The sequence below is a fragment of the Grammomys surdaster genome, unplaced genomic scaffold (genome assembly GCF_004785775.1).
Source record: "Grammomys surdaster isolate TR1022 unplaced genomic scaffold, NIH_TR_1.0 203, whole genome shotgun sequence".
In the NCBI taxonomy this organism is placed as follows: Eukaryota; Metazoa; Chordata; class Mammalia; order Rodentia; family Muridae; genus Grammomys; species Grammomys surdaster.
Window position 1 is genome coordinate 10,956,922 of NW_021604648.1, and position 10,998 is coordinate 10,967,919.

Sequence of the window (10,998 nt, forward strand, 5' to 3'; positions counted from 1 at the left end):
GCCTCATGCTTGTGATGTAAGCTCTCAGCTACTTCAGTACAATGCCTGCCTACCTGATGCCATGCTCCTTCCATGATGATCATGGGCTCTAATCATCTGGAACTGTGAACCCCAAATTAAATGCTTTCTTTTGTAAGTTATCTTGGACATGGTGTTTTGTCGTGGCAATAAAAAAGTAAGTGTGTCTGTGTGTGTGTTTGTGTGTGTGTGTGTGTGTGCTTGTGTATTGTGCTTGTGTACCACAGTGCATGTATTATCAGAGCACAACCTCCAGAAGCTGGTTCTCCTCCTTCATAGTGGAACACAGAGATGGAATTCATATTGTCAGGTCTGCGCTACATCCCACTGAGCATCTTGGTGGCTCAGTGTACTGTGCTGCTTTATTTTCTTCTCTGCGTTGCCAAATCTTGCCTCTCAGAAATAATGGGGCAGGGGTGGCAGTGCTGAGGAGGCAGAATTTCAGTAAACATATTTCAGCTTTTCAAAAAAGATTAATGGATAGATAAAATAAGTTAAACAGGTAAGTTGATGATAAAATACTCCAACTGAGAAGTGAAAAATCATAAAAATATTCCAGGGAAGACTAAATAAAGATGGTCACAAAATAGATGGAAGTTTATAATTAATTTCTCTGCTAGTGTCAAGGTAGACGTTATTTTGTGGGGAAGAATTTTGTTTTGGTTTAGAAATAGAAAAACTCCCTTGAGAAGACACTAAATGGCAGACGGCTTAGGTGCAGTGGGAGGGGCACAAGTTTTAGAACAGTCTGCTTGGGTCAGGCAGAGGTGGTAAAAGCAAAGCTGAGTTCAGTGAATAGTATCCACAGCGAATTCAGTAGTCAGTGAATAGGGCTGTCTGATCAATGCATGAGCATCGAGTCTCTGCAGACTTGTTTTCCCTGACCATCAAGGAGTCTGAGATTGTTTCTCTGGAGGCATCATCAAGAATGAGGTTTTGGGAGGAGAAGCAGAAAGAGCCGCCATGGAAGGGAAAGAGTGTTCAAGAAGGAGAAGGAGAACATAGCGGGATGGCTGAGCCATAGAAACACGGCCATGTGGGCGGCTCAGTTGGAGTTAAGAGCAGCCCAGACCGAACATAGAAATTACACTCCAGGAATTCCCCGGGCCTTTGATGCTGAACCAGACCTGCCAAGGTATCGAGCTTCATGTGTTCAGCTGGCAGTAGGTTCACGGCCTTTCCAGCATGCAGACAGCTCCTGTTGGACTACTTAGCAGGAAGCAATAGGCCCTTTGAAACAGGGCCTGGTGATCTAATCTGAATTGACCTAGGATTTACTATGTAGCAGAGGATGTCTCCTTGTTCCACCTCCCAAGTGCTGGGTTTACATGTGTGAACCACCATGGAGTGCCTTATATAATATCTTCAGTCACGTATTTTTTCAGATGTGCAGCATAGAGTTGAACATCCTGAAGGGGGAGAGTTAAGAGTAGAAGATGGATCAGGCAGGGCTGAGTAGAGGCTGTGGGGGCCCAGAGCAACGTGGAGTCCTAGAACAGGAAAGCATCCTTTGCTGGATCTCGCAGATGGACTTGACCTGGATACGGAACTATCTGCTAAGAAAACTGGAGCAGGAGAATTCGAGGAAACAGTCTAATGGAGACGAGTCCTTGAGTATCTTACCACCTGCCCTTCATTTAATCTGCTTTGCTCATGGAAAGCCAGAAATGCTGTGTTCATGCAGCCCCAACATCTGGAAGACAGGCAGAGATTCTGACAGGATGTTGCCTCAAGATAATGGCCCAAAAGAAGAATCCACCTAGGAAACATAAAGTCTCTGAAAAGAAATTGAAAATTAAGATTTTACCATCCTCCTGATTTCTCCTAAATCTGGTTTTTGCTTCACACTGGCCCCCACAGAAACCTTTCTTCCCACTGACTTTTGTGAAGTGTCATATATTCTTTTTACTAAACTCGAATTGAGATTTAAAAAAAAAAAAGAATGAGGTTTTGACTATCATGCCAGTTCAGAACCTAACTCACAATGACTAAGAGCCCAGGTTCAAGGCATTTCTTAATGCCTTGAACATTAACGTCTGGATGTTAATCCGGTAACCCCTGCCGTCTGAGAGCCACCATAGGCAGATCTCTATGAGTCTTGGTCAACATCTCTATTGGGAAAGATTGTTCTGTACTAAGTAAGAAGCCACTGGCCTGTGCTGTGTGCTCCTTCCCCACCCACAGGGGCACTGCTACTGTGAATGATAGCTACACTTCAGCCAGGGCCAGCACCACCTCATGGGTGACTCCAGTAAAGCCATCTTTGATGCCATCTCCAAAATCTCTAGCTTACCTGATCTCTGACCTCTGGAAAGAGTCGGGTTCACCAAATCTCCCGATCAGAAATTCGCAGAGCATCCTGTTAGACCTGCACCAGAGTCTTCATATAGAAGAGCCAGGCTTCAGGTGTGGTTACCACATGGAATTTTTATACATAGGGGAAAAAAAAAAGAGACTGGCGTGGTGGCACAGGGTTTTGATCCCAGCACTTGGGTGGCAGACATAGGCAGATCTCTATGAGTCTAAGGCCAGCCTGGTCTACATAGTGAGTTCCAGCCCAGCCAAAGATACACAGTGAGACCTTGCTTCAAAAAAGAAAATGAATCTAATTAAACTTGTTTTCAAAAAAGGGGGAAAAAGGAAGAAAATTAACAGAAAATAAGTGGGACATACTATGTAACTGTAGCCAATAAATTACTTCTTCAAAGTTACCAATTTGAACTCAAAAGACACAACTACTCGTTTTTTTCTCTTTTGCCTTTTTCTTTGTTTTAAGACAGTCTCACTATGTAGTCCTGGCTAACCTGGAACCCATTTTGTCAATAAGGCTGGCCCAGAACTCACAGAGAATTATCTGCCTCTGCCTCGCGTGTTCTGGGATTAAGGGTATGTACCACCATACTCCACTTTTAAAGATTGGTCTTACTATTTAATTCAGACTGACCTTGAATTTGTTATGTAGCCCAGGCTGGCCTGGAACCCATGATTTTCCTGCCTCAGCTCCTTGAATGTTGATGTTACCGGCATGAGCCACCATGCCCAGCTTTAAGCCTCATATTTTACTTAATCCTCTATGAATTTTAGACTATAATTCATTTATTTACTCAGACAAGTTCTCACTATGTATCTGATACTGGCCTAGACTAGCTTAGTTCAAGGTAAACTCAAATTCTCAATTCTTCTACCTCCACTCTTAGAATTTGGAGATTATAGGCATATACTTCTATGCCCAGTGTCTAATTTTTTAACTATATATTTTAAATAAATATTTAATAAATCTTTTATGACTACACTTCCTGTTAAGTCTTTCTATTGAATGTTTTGTTGTCTAAATGTCTAGGTCACTTAAGCTTGAAAGCAAGTAATATGCATATATATGTATATATTCTAATGAATTTCATCTATATTTAACAGCTTTTGAGGAACCAAATACACAGAGTAAGAATGCTGCAGGCAGGGCTGGAGAGATGGCTCAGCCATTAAAGGCTAGGCTCACAACCAAAAATATAAGAATGCTTCAGGTGAGAAGGAAAAGCCATTTTTTTTTCTGAGTAGAAAACCCCTTCCCCATAACTGCTATAATTTTAGACATTTGTGGTCTTGCTGAATCAATTGTTTTTAGATAGTTTCTATCTAAGGGGTGTAAATCTATGAACTGGTATCTGAAATTTAAATGTCTATGTCTGAGAAACATTTTCCATCTAGCTTTCTAGCCTTTCATACTATGCCACATTCTATCTATTTCTGTCCAGTGGATCTACAGATAGAAATACACAGTTTGGAAGTATTTTGTAGACGAGTGTAACTGTTCTGAGAAATTGCTTCCTCTGTAAGCCACAAGTGTCTAGACACATCGTAATGGGTAATGTACATGTCCAAGGAATGCCCACCGTGGGCTCCAGTCTAGGATTTAGCTCTCAGGAAATGTCACACATGATTACAAAGGCATTTCAGTTGGCAACGACGTCTGCTTCCTTTCCCTGCAGATCCCTAATTTAGCCAGCTACTGAGCTGCACAGCATGAGAGAGAGTAGCAGTGCCCAGAAATAGACAAGCAACTTGGCCTTTTACAACTTGATGTGGGGCTCTCATGGGTTTGTGTGGTTAGCATAACCAAAGCAGGCACGAAACCCCTTAAACATGTCTTAATCCTATCTTTCTTATCTCTGTAAATGGCGTCACTCACCCATAGACATTCACATTAAAATATTTACAATAAAACTCATTCTGGCCTCTTATTTGTTTGGTTCCCTAAATCCAACTGATCACCAGCTCCTCCAAAATAGATCTTGAATTTCAGCATCAGCACTATCATCATCACATACTCCAAGTCACTGTCACTCACCTGGACTTGTGCAAACAAGTTTCCACATGCTTCCATGCTCCATCTAAAAGATACAGTCTTTTTTTTTGCCTTTATTTGCCACTCGTGATGGCTCACACCTTTAATCCTAGTTAGCAGTCAAGAGACAGAGACAGCTGGATCTCTGTGAGTTCAAGGCCAGCCTGGTCCACAAAATAAGGCCGTGTATCACACCCTGCAAACTGCCTTTACTAACTTATGTTGTGTGTAAGTACATGAGGTGGGGGTGGGAGGTTACATATGCCAGACTGTATGTATTCAGGTAACAGAACAACTTGTGGGAGTCAGTTTTTTCCTTTTACCATGTGGAACTCAAGTCATCAGTTTTGGTAGAGAGCACTTTACCAGCTCTGAGCCAGCTCACCCGCTCAGCAGCTCAATCACCATCTTTTAAAGACACAGATGGGGGTCTGGGAAGGTAGAACAACATAAAGTCCTTGCTGTACAACATAAGGTCCCGTGTTCAATTCCTAGCACCTATAAAAACGGGGTACATTGTGTGGCTGTAATCTCCAGAGCTAGGAAAGCAGAGATGAAAAAAAAATCCCTAGGACTCCCTGGATATCTAAGCCTAGCCTAATTGGTAAGCTCTAAGTCCCAGTACAAGACCTTGTCTCAAGAACATAAAACAGACAGCTCCTGAGGCTGATCTCTGGCTTACACATCTACCTGGCCTCAGACGAACATGACCATGCACACGTATCTGTGCAGGATGCACTCACACACAAAGTCCATACCTCTCCCTTGCTTAATCCAACTCTGCCCATAGTCTCTCACTATAATTAGAACAGGTTTTGCCATACCCAATAAAACTTTATGTGATCTGCTTCTGGCTATCTCTGCAATCTTACTTCCTACTTAGATGGACTCAACTATGCTGTGCTCTTTTCCTGCCTAAGCTCCTTTGCACCAGAACCTTTGGACTGCTACTCCCTCTCCTTAATATGATTGTCCTTAGATTCTCAGAGTTGTCGCCCCACAGTTCACATCTTGGCTCATTAGCAGCTTCTTGGAGGAGCCTTCCTCTTCTTTCCCTACTCATTAGACTTTAAAAAAAAATGACATGTAGATTTTATTTGCAAATTAAAATAAATATAAAGATAAACAAAATACTCTCTCTAGTCACTATTATGGAGCATTTTTTTTTCCGTACTGAGGACATTATCTGAATTATTTATTTTTTGTCTACATGTTTGCCTGTTTATTGTATTTCCCACTACAGCGTAAGCAACATGAGAATGAGGATTTGTTCCAGTGACCCCATGACTGCCTTGCTGACCAGTGCATCCCAGCTCTTCCAACACCATTGTAAACTGGGGATTGTCAATATATATTTGTTAAATGAATAGATTTCAGCTAAGAGACAAGCAAGCTGTGCTCTGATAATGGTTGCATGCAAAAACTTAGCATGCATTTCAATGAAATCTTTTGCTCAATTTGGGGTTTGTTTCTATATGAAGCTATTATCACCAGACTCGTGCAGATGATTCAGATGAGAAATTGTCAACATTTGTAGAGAGACTATAAAAATAGAAAATAGATTAGTATTCACATTTATTTCAGCATACCAATGCTAAATTCATCTCGAAGTGAACACTGGAAGGCAAAAATCAATGTAGATCTGAAAGCTAACATGCTTCTCTGCTTTCTAGGCAGTGGGAAACTGGAACAGCGGCTGCTGCTGCTGCAGATCTAGAGTTTGAGAATAACAAGGATGGTTTGTAGCACAGTAGGATGAAAGGAATAAGAGGAGAGGACAAGCTGGCTAGAGACATATGGTTAGTAGACAATGAGTTTTGGGGGGTTGATTAGGAACTTCAAAAAACTAGTACTTCCTATGGGTGGAGTGTACCTGGCCACTGTCTTTAATTCATACAGAAATTCCTATGATAGGTGTTATTTCTTTACTCCACAATGAGTAAGATGAAAATTGGGATATTTAAAAACTTACCAAAAGCATATAGCCAAGATCAAAAGAGAGGCAAAGGTAGAAATTAGAGTATTTCATATCCCAGAGGCAGCTTGCTCTCTCTTTTACTGTCCTGTCTTCTTTTGCAGTGGCACAGCAGCTTCCAACTACTTCTTTGACTCTGGGCACCGCTTTTAGAGCTCAGCATTGAACCCTTAATGAAACACCCCAAGCTGGACAACGAACATCTCTGCTGCTATTGGAAGGACAGACAACTAAGAGAAATGTTCCAGCCAAAGTCCACTATTTGTTGACTAAGAAGCTTTTAAGACTCGTGCACACATTTCTCCCCAGACTGCTCTTTCACTATCCATTCAGAGTTGAGCCCAGCTCAGGGTTTCCATGGTCCACTGTGAAAAGCATCTTCCAGATGATAATAAGAACTTTACTGTGGTTGTGATATGAAGGAAAGAGACAGCTCAGCAGGAGCACTGCTGAGAGCCTGGGAAGACTAGACAGCATGACCTGAAGAGCTGGAGCAGTCAGCCAAAAAAGAGAAAGAAGGGCCAAATGCAAAACCAAAGATGGAGACAGCAGAAAAGAAAAATCTTCCTGGCAGAGATGTATTAGTTACAGGACTCACTCACCAAAGAAAGAGACTGCTCCATTCCCTGAGATTCTTTAAGGAGAACTATGAATGGAAGACAAATGTGAGAGATGGTTTGGAGGGCAAGAGTATTGCTGAGTAATCCATGTTTTCTCCCTCTGAGTTTTATGAAGATTACTGAAGCATTTTTAAATGGATGAAGAAATAAAAATGGAGGAATGGGGCCGACCAAGGCGTTACGATGATGAAGAGTGAGGCATCATGTCCTCACAATGAGTGTGGAAAAGAATTTCTTCTCTAGTTCAGAGATTTGAATTCAGAGTTCAGGCTCTTGCAGGGACCATGGTATGTACATCAGCAAATTATTTATCCCCTAAAGAAGAGCAAAGGAAGACCACTACTCATTCTACTTCTTTAGGTCATTTCTCACTATAAAATATAAATAACATCACTGCAGACGGGTCTTGTGATATTGAGATAACCCATATAAAAAAGAGTATCTAGCGCAGTAAGTGTGCACCTAATAATAACAATAGTTATTATTAAGACTTGGCTTTCTGGAGAAGGGATTATGGCTGGGTCATTACCAAGACCACATTATGGGGAGAGTTCTTCCCTTTAAATGGTGTCTCCTTGGTTTAATTACTTGTGTTAATAACCCACGTCATCTACCCTGTCTTGACGTTGCTCTCACAGGAAAGATGAAGTCCAAATGTGATAAGTATCATCTGTAAGAACAAACAAGCTTGCCAAAGAATAGCTCAACCCATTTGTTACTCTGAGTCATTCTAAAGATAAAGCCATCTCCTCAGCGAAGGGCACTGAGCACAGGAGAAAATGCTAATGATACTACTATACATTCATCTAGTCTTCTACAGCTTGCAAAACATTCTTGCCTGACAAAGGTTTCTACCTTCAATTTTATACATAAGGGAACAGACAGAGGGATAGAGCAACTGAAAATGACATAAGTCATTGGTCTGTGGAGCGGGATCCGCCCCAGGCGTGGTTGGTTGGTTTCTACATTTGCTGTTGTTTGTTTTATTTTTGTTGGTTGATTTTTTTATTTTGTGGATTTTGTTTGTTTGGTCAATGCTAAGGGTTAAAAGCAAAGACTTCTACTAAGGCACATCCCTAGCCACTCCAAAGGCTGTCACATGACAGCATACTGTAAGTGGCTTAAACAGGTTCATAATTCCTACAATCAACAGTGACTTTGCAAACAGAAAGATGTTTTAGATTGCCTGATCTGTTGATTCTTAGGCTGTGTCCAGGAATAAAGTAGGAGGGGTGAGAGCCAACAAAAGTACATGGGATTATGTACAGCTAAGCTTTTATCAACTAAGTTTATAACACGAAAAGTGTTCTGGTGAACAAATGTTTGGAATGTTAAGACTTATAAGAAAGAGAAAAAAAGAAAATAGTAAAAGAAAAAAACAAAGTTGGGAAAACCTGTTTTAGATCAGCTGCCTCGTGCTGGGGGTGTAGCTCAGGAGTAGCACGTTTACACAACATGTGAGTGGTCTTGTGTTTCATCGCCGACATTGAAAAAAAGAGGTTAGAACAACTGTCTTGTTCCTCCAAAAAGTTTGTAGATGCCCAGAGAGTTTGTACAACTTACCTAAATACAGAGTTAAGTTAGCATTCAGTCTTTAATCATATGCATATTTGATAAGCATGTCATAAATGCCCTCATTCTCCAAGTATTTTCCTTTGATTACCTCAAGCAAGCCATGGGAAAGAAATTGGCTCTTACGTTAGCTCTCCTGGTGACTCAGAAAGTGACTTCCAGTCAGTGTATCTTTGAATTCTCAGCTTTTCTAGGGCAAAGTGGTCTAGACAACTTTCAGTGGGGCTGCTGTGGTGCTTGGGGATCTGCCCAGGCAGGAGACATGCATGATAAGTCCAAAGTCTCATTGCTTACAAATGCCCATCAAAAGTATCACTACTTCAAAGCTGTTATCAGTATCTTATTGTCCTCATGAATCTGTTATTCCTCATCCAGAGGGCAAGGAGGTTTGTAGCCATATTGGGTACTATGTGTTTATAAAACAGTCTCAGAACTTCTTACCACACAGCTTCCCTTCTCACTACCTGCTCATCTGTTTTGTTCTGTTCTGTTTTGTTCGAGGTAAAGGCAGCTATCACTCAGAGGATTCTAGAGCCAGATATAATCACAGGCCTTGCTGGCAGGTAGCTGTGTTTGGAATTCACCCGCCCACCTGTCAGTTTCTCCTCATTCAATAGGGAACAACAAGAAGAGGCTGTCCCAGAACCCCAGGCTGCCAGTGAAAATCGTCTGATTTGCTTGTGGTCCCAGTCAAACTGCTCTCTGACCTTCAGCTTTCTTCATGTACCTTTCCCATCGCACAGGACTGGCAAGGACCAGAAGCAAGAGTCCAACGTGACATGTTTTTAAAATTGGAAGTAGCTACGAACTAAAGTGTTCATTGCTTTAGAGAATGCCTCAAACATTACAATTATTTACAATGTGCCTTTCAACTAAATCTTTTCAATATTTTAGAAATACCATATAAAAAGAGTAAATATTTGGTCTGAAGAGAGGTAGTATGTTGATTTATGTTTCTTTCTGTAAAAAAAAAAAAAAAGGAAAATGCAGCATTAAATAAGACAAAGAACAAGAGATCTGGTTACCTCCATACTTAGCATGGTCAAAGAGCAGAAAAGACATATTTCCAACTAAAAGCATTTAAGTTAAAAACAAAATCAAAGGACCATTGTCAAAATTACACTCTACATACCAAAAATTTACTTCTATTTATTTATTTATTTATTTATTTATTTATTTATTTATTTATTTTGGAATAAGATCTCGTTCTGAAGTCCAGGCTCACATGAAACTCACAATGTAGCCTATGCTGGCCTCAGCCTGGCAGCACTTGCTCCTCCTGCCTCAGTTACCAAGCGTTGGGATTACAGATGTGAGCCAGGCTTACGCCAAACTCCTAATTGCCTCACTGGCGGGCAGGGATTTCTCTGTGTATCCAAGATGATCCTTCTAAAAGTCTGGACCTAGTTTTCATTATGCAGACAACCCAGTCACAGAAGCCAAGCAGTATTTTAAGACTGCGGTATTTACTAATGGATGTCTGGCTAGAAACAGTGTTGGCAGAATCCTGGCAGAGGCGTCAACTCTCTCTAATGATGTGGAACTGGGCTGCATAATTATGTCCACTTGGATTAAGTCTAGTGAAGACTGTCAAGTTTTGCAATGGAACCAGAAACAAGCACACGCCCCGTGCCACAGTGTTGGGATTTTCCTACAATGACATCAGAACATGAGAACTTGTTCATTCCCAAAATCTTTACTCCAGCCATTCATTTCATTTTGGGACTTTCTTTGAAAAACAAAACAAAAAAACTGGCTTCAGATATCATTTTTGTTTTATAGAATACTTTGGCCTATAGATGGCTTATACCATAAATATGAACCTGAGTCAGAAAAAAAAAGTTTTGGAAAGAAGTGCTCTGTACTTTTTGAAAATATATTAACATATTCTTAATATAAGACATTCCATCTAACATGTATCTTCTGCTCCAGAAAAACAATTGCCCAATATGTGTTATTGACTTCTTTTCTAGCTGTTTCTGAGACTTCAAGCATCTATCACTAAGGAAGAAATACAAAGTCTGGGAAGATGGATCAGTACTTGCCACATAAGCATGAGGGCCTGAACATGATCCCAGCAGTGACCACACAACAAGCTAAAAAGCTGGACCCAGCCTCGGGTGCCTATAATCCTAGCACTGGGAAGATAGAGACATGAGCAAGTTCACTGGAGTTGGCTGGCTAGCAGGTATGGTTGAATAAGTGAGCTTCAGGATCAAAGTCTCATCAGATCGCAATTATGGTTTTTTTAGAGATGGGGTTCCGAAACGTCAAAATTTGAATACTGCATTTGAAAAACTCTACTTCTTCCATGGTTTCTATAATGCATCTCCCTTTCAAAATAAATGATCACTACTGTCTGGCAGGTAGGGGGTAAAGACCAATTAAGGAAGGCACTGAACACCAACATCTGCCCCCTCCCCCAGAGAGAGAGAGAGAGAGAGAGAGAAGGAGGGAAGGAGGGAGGGAGG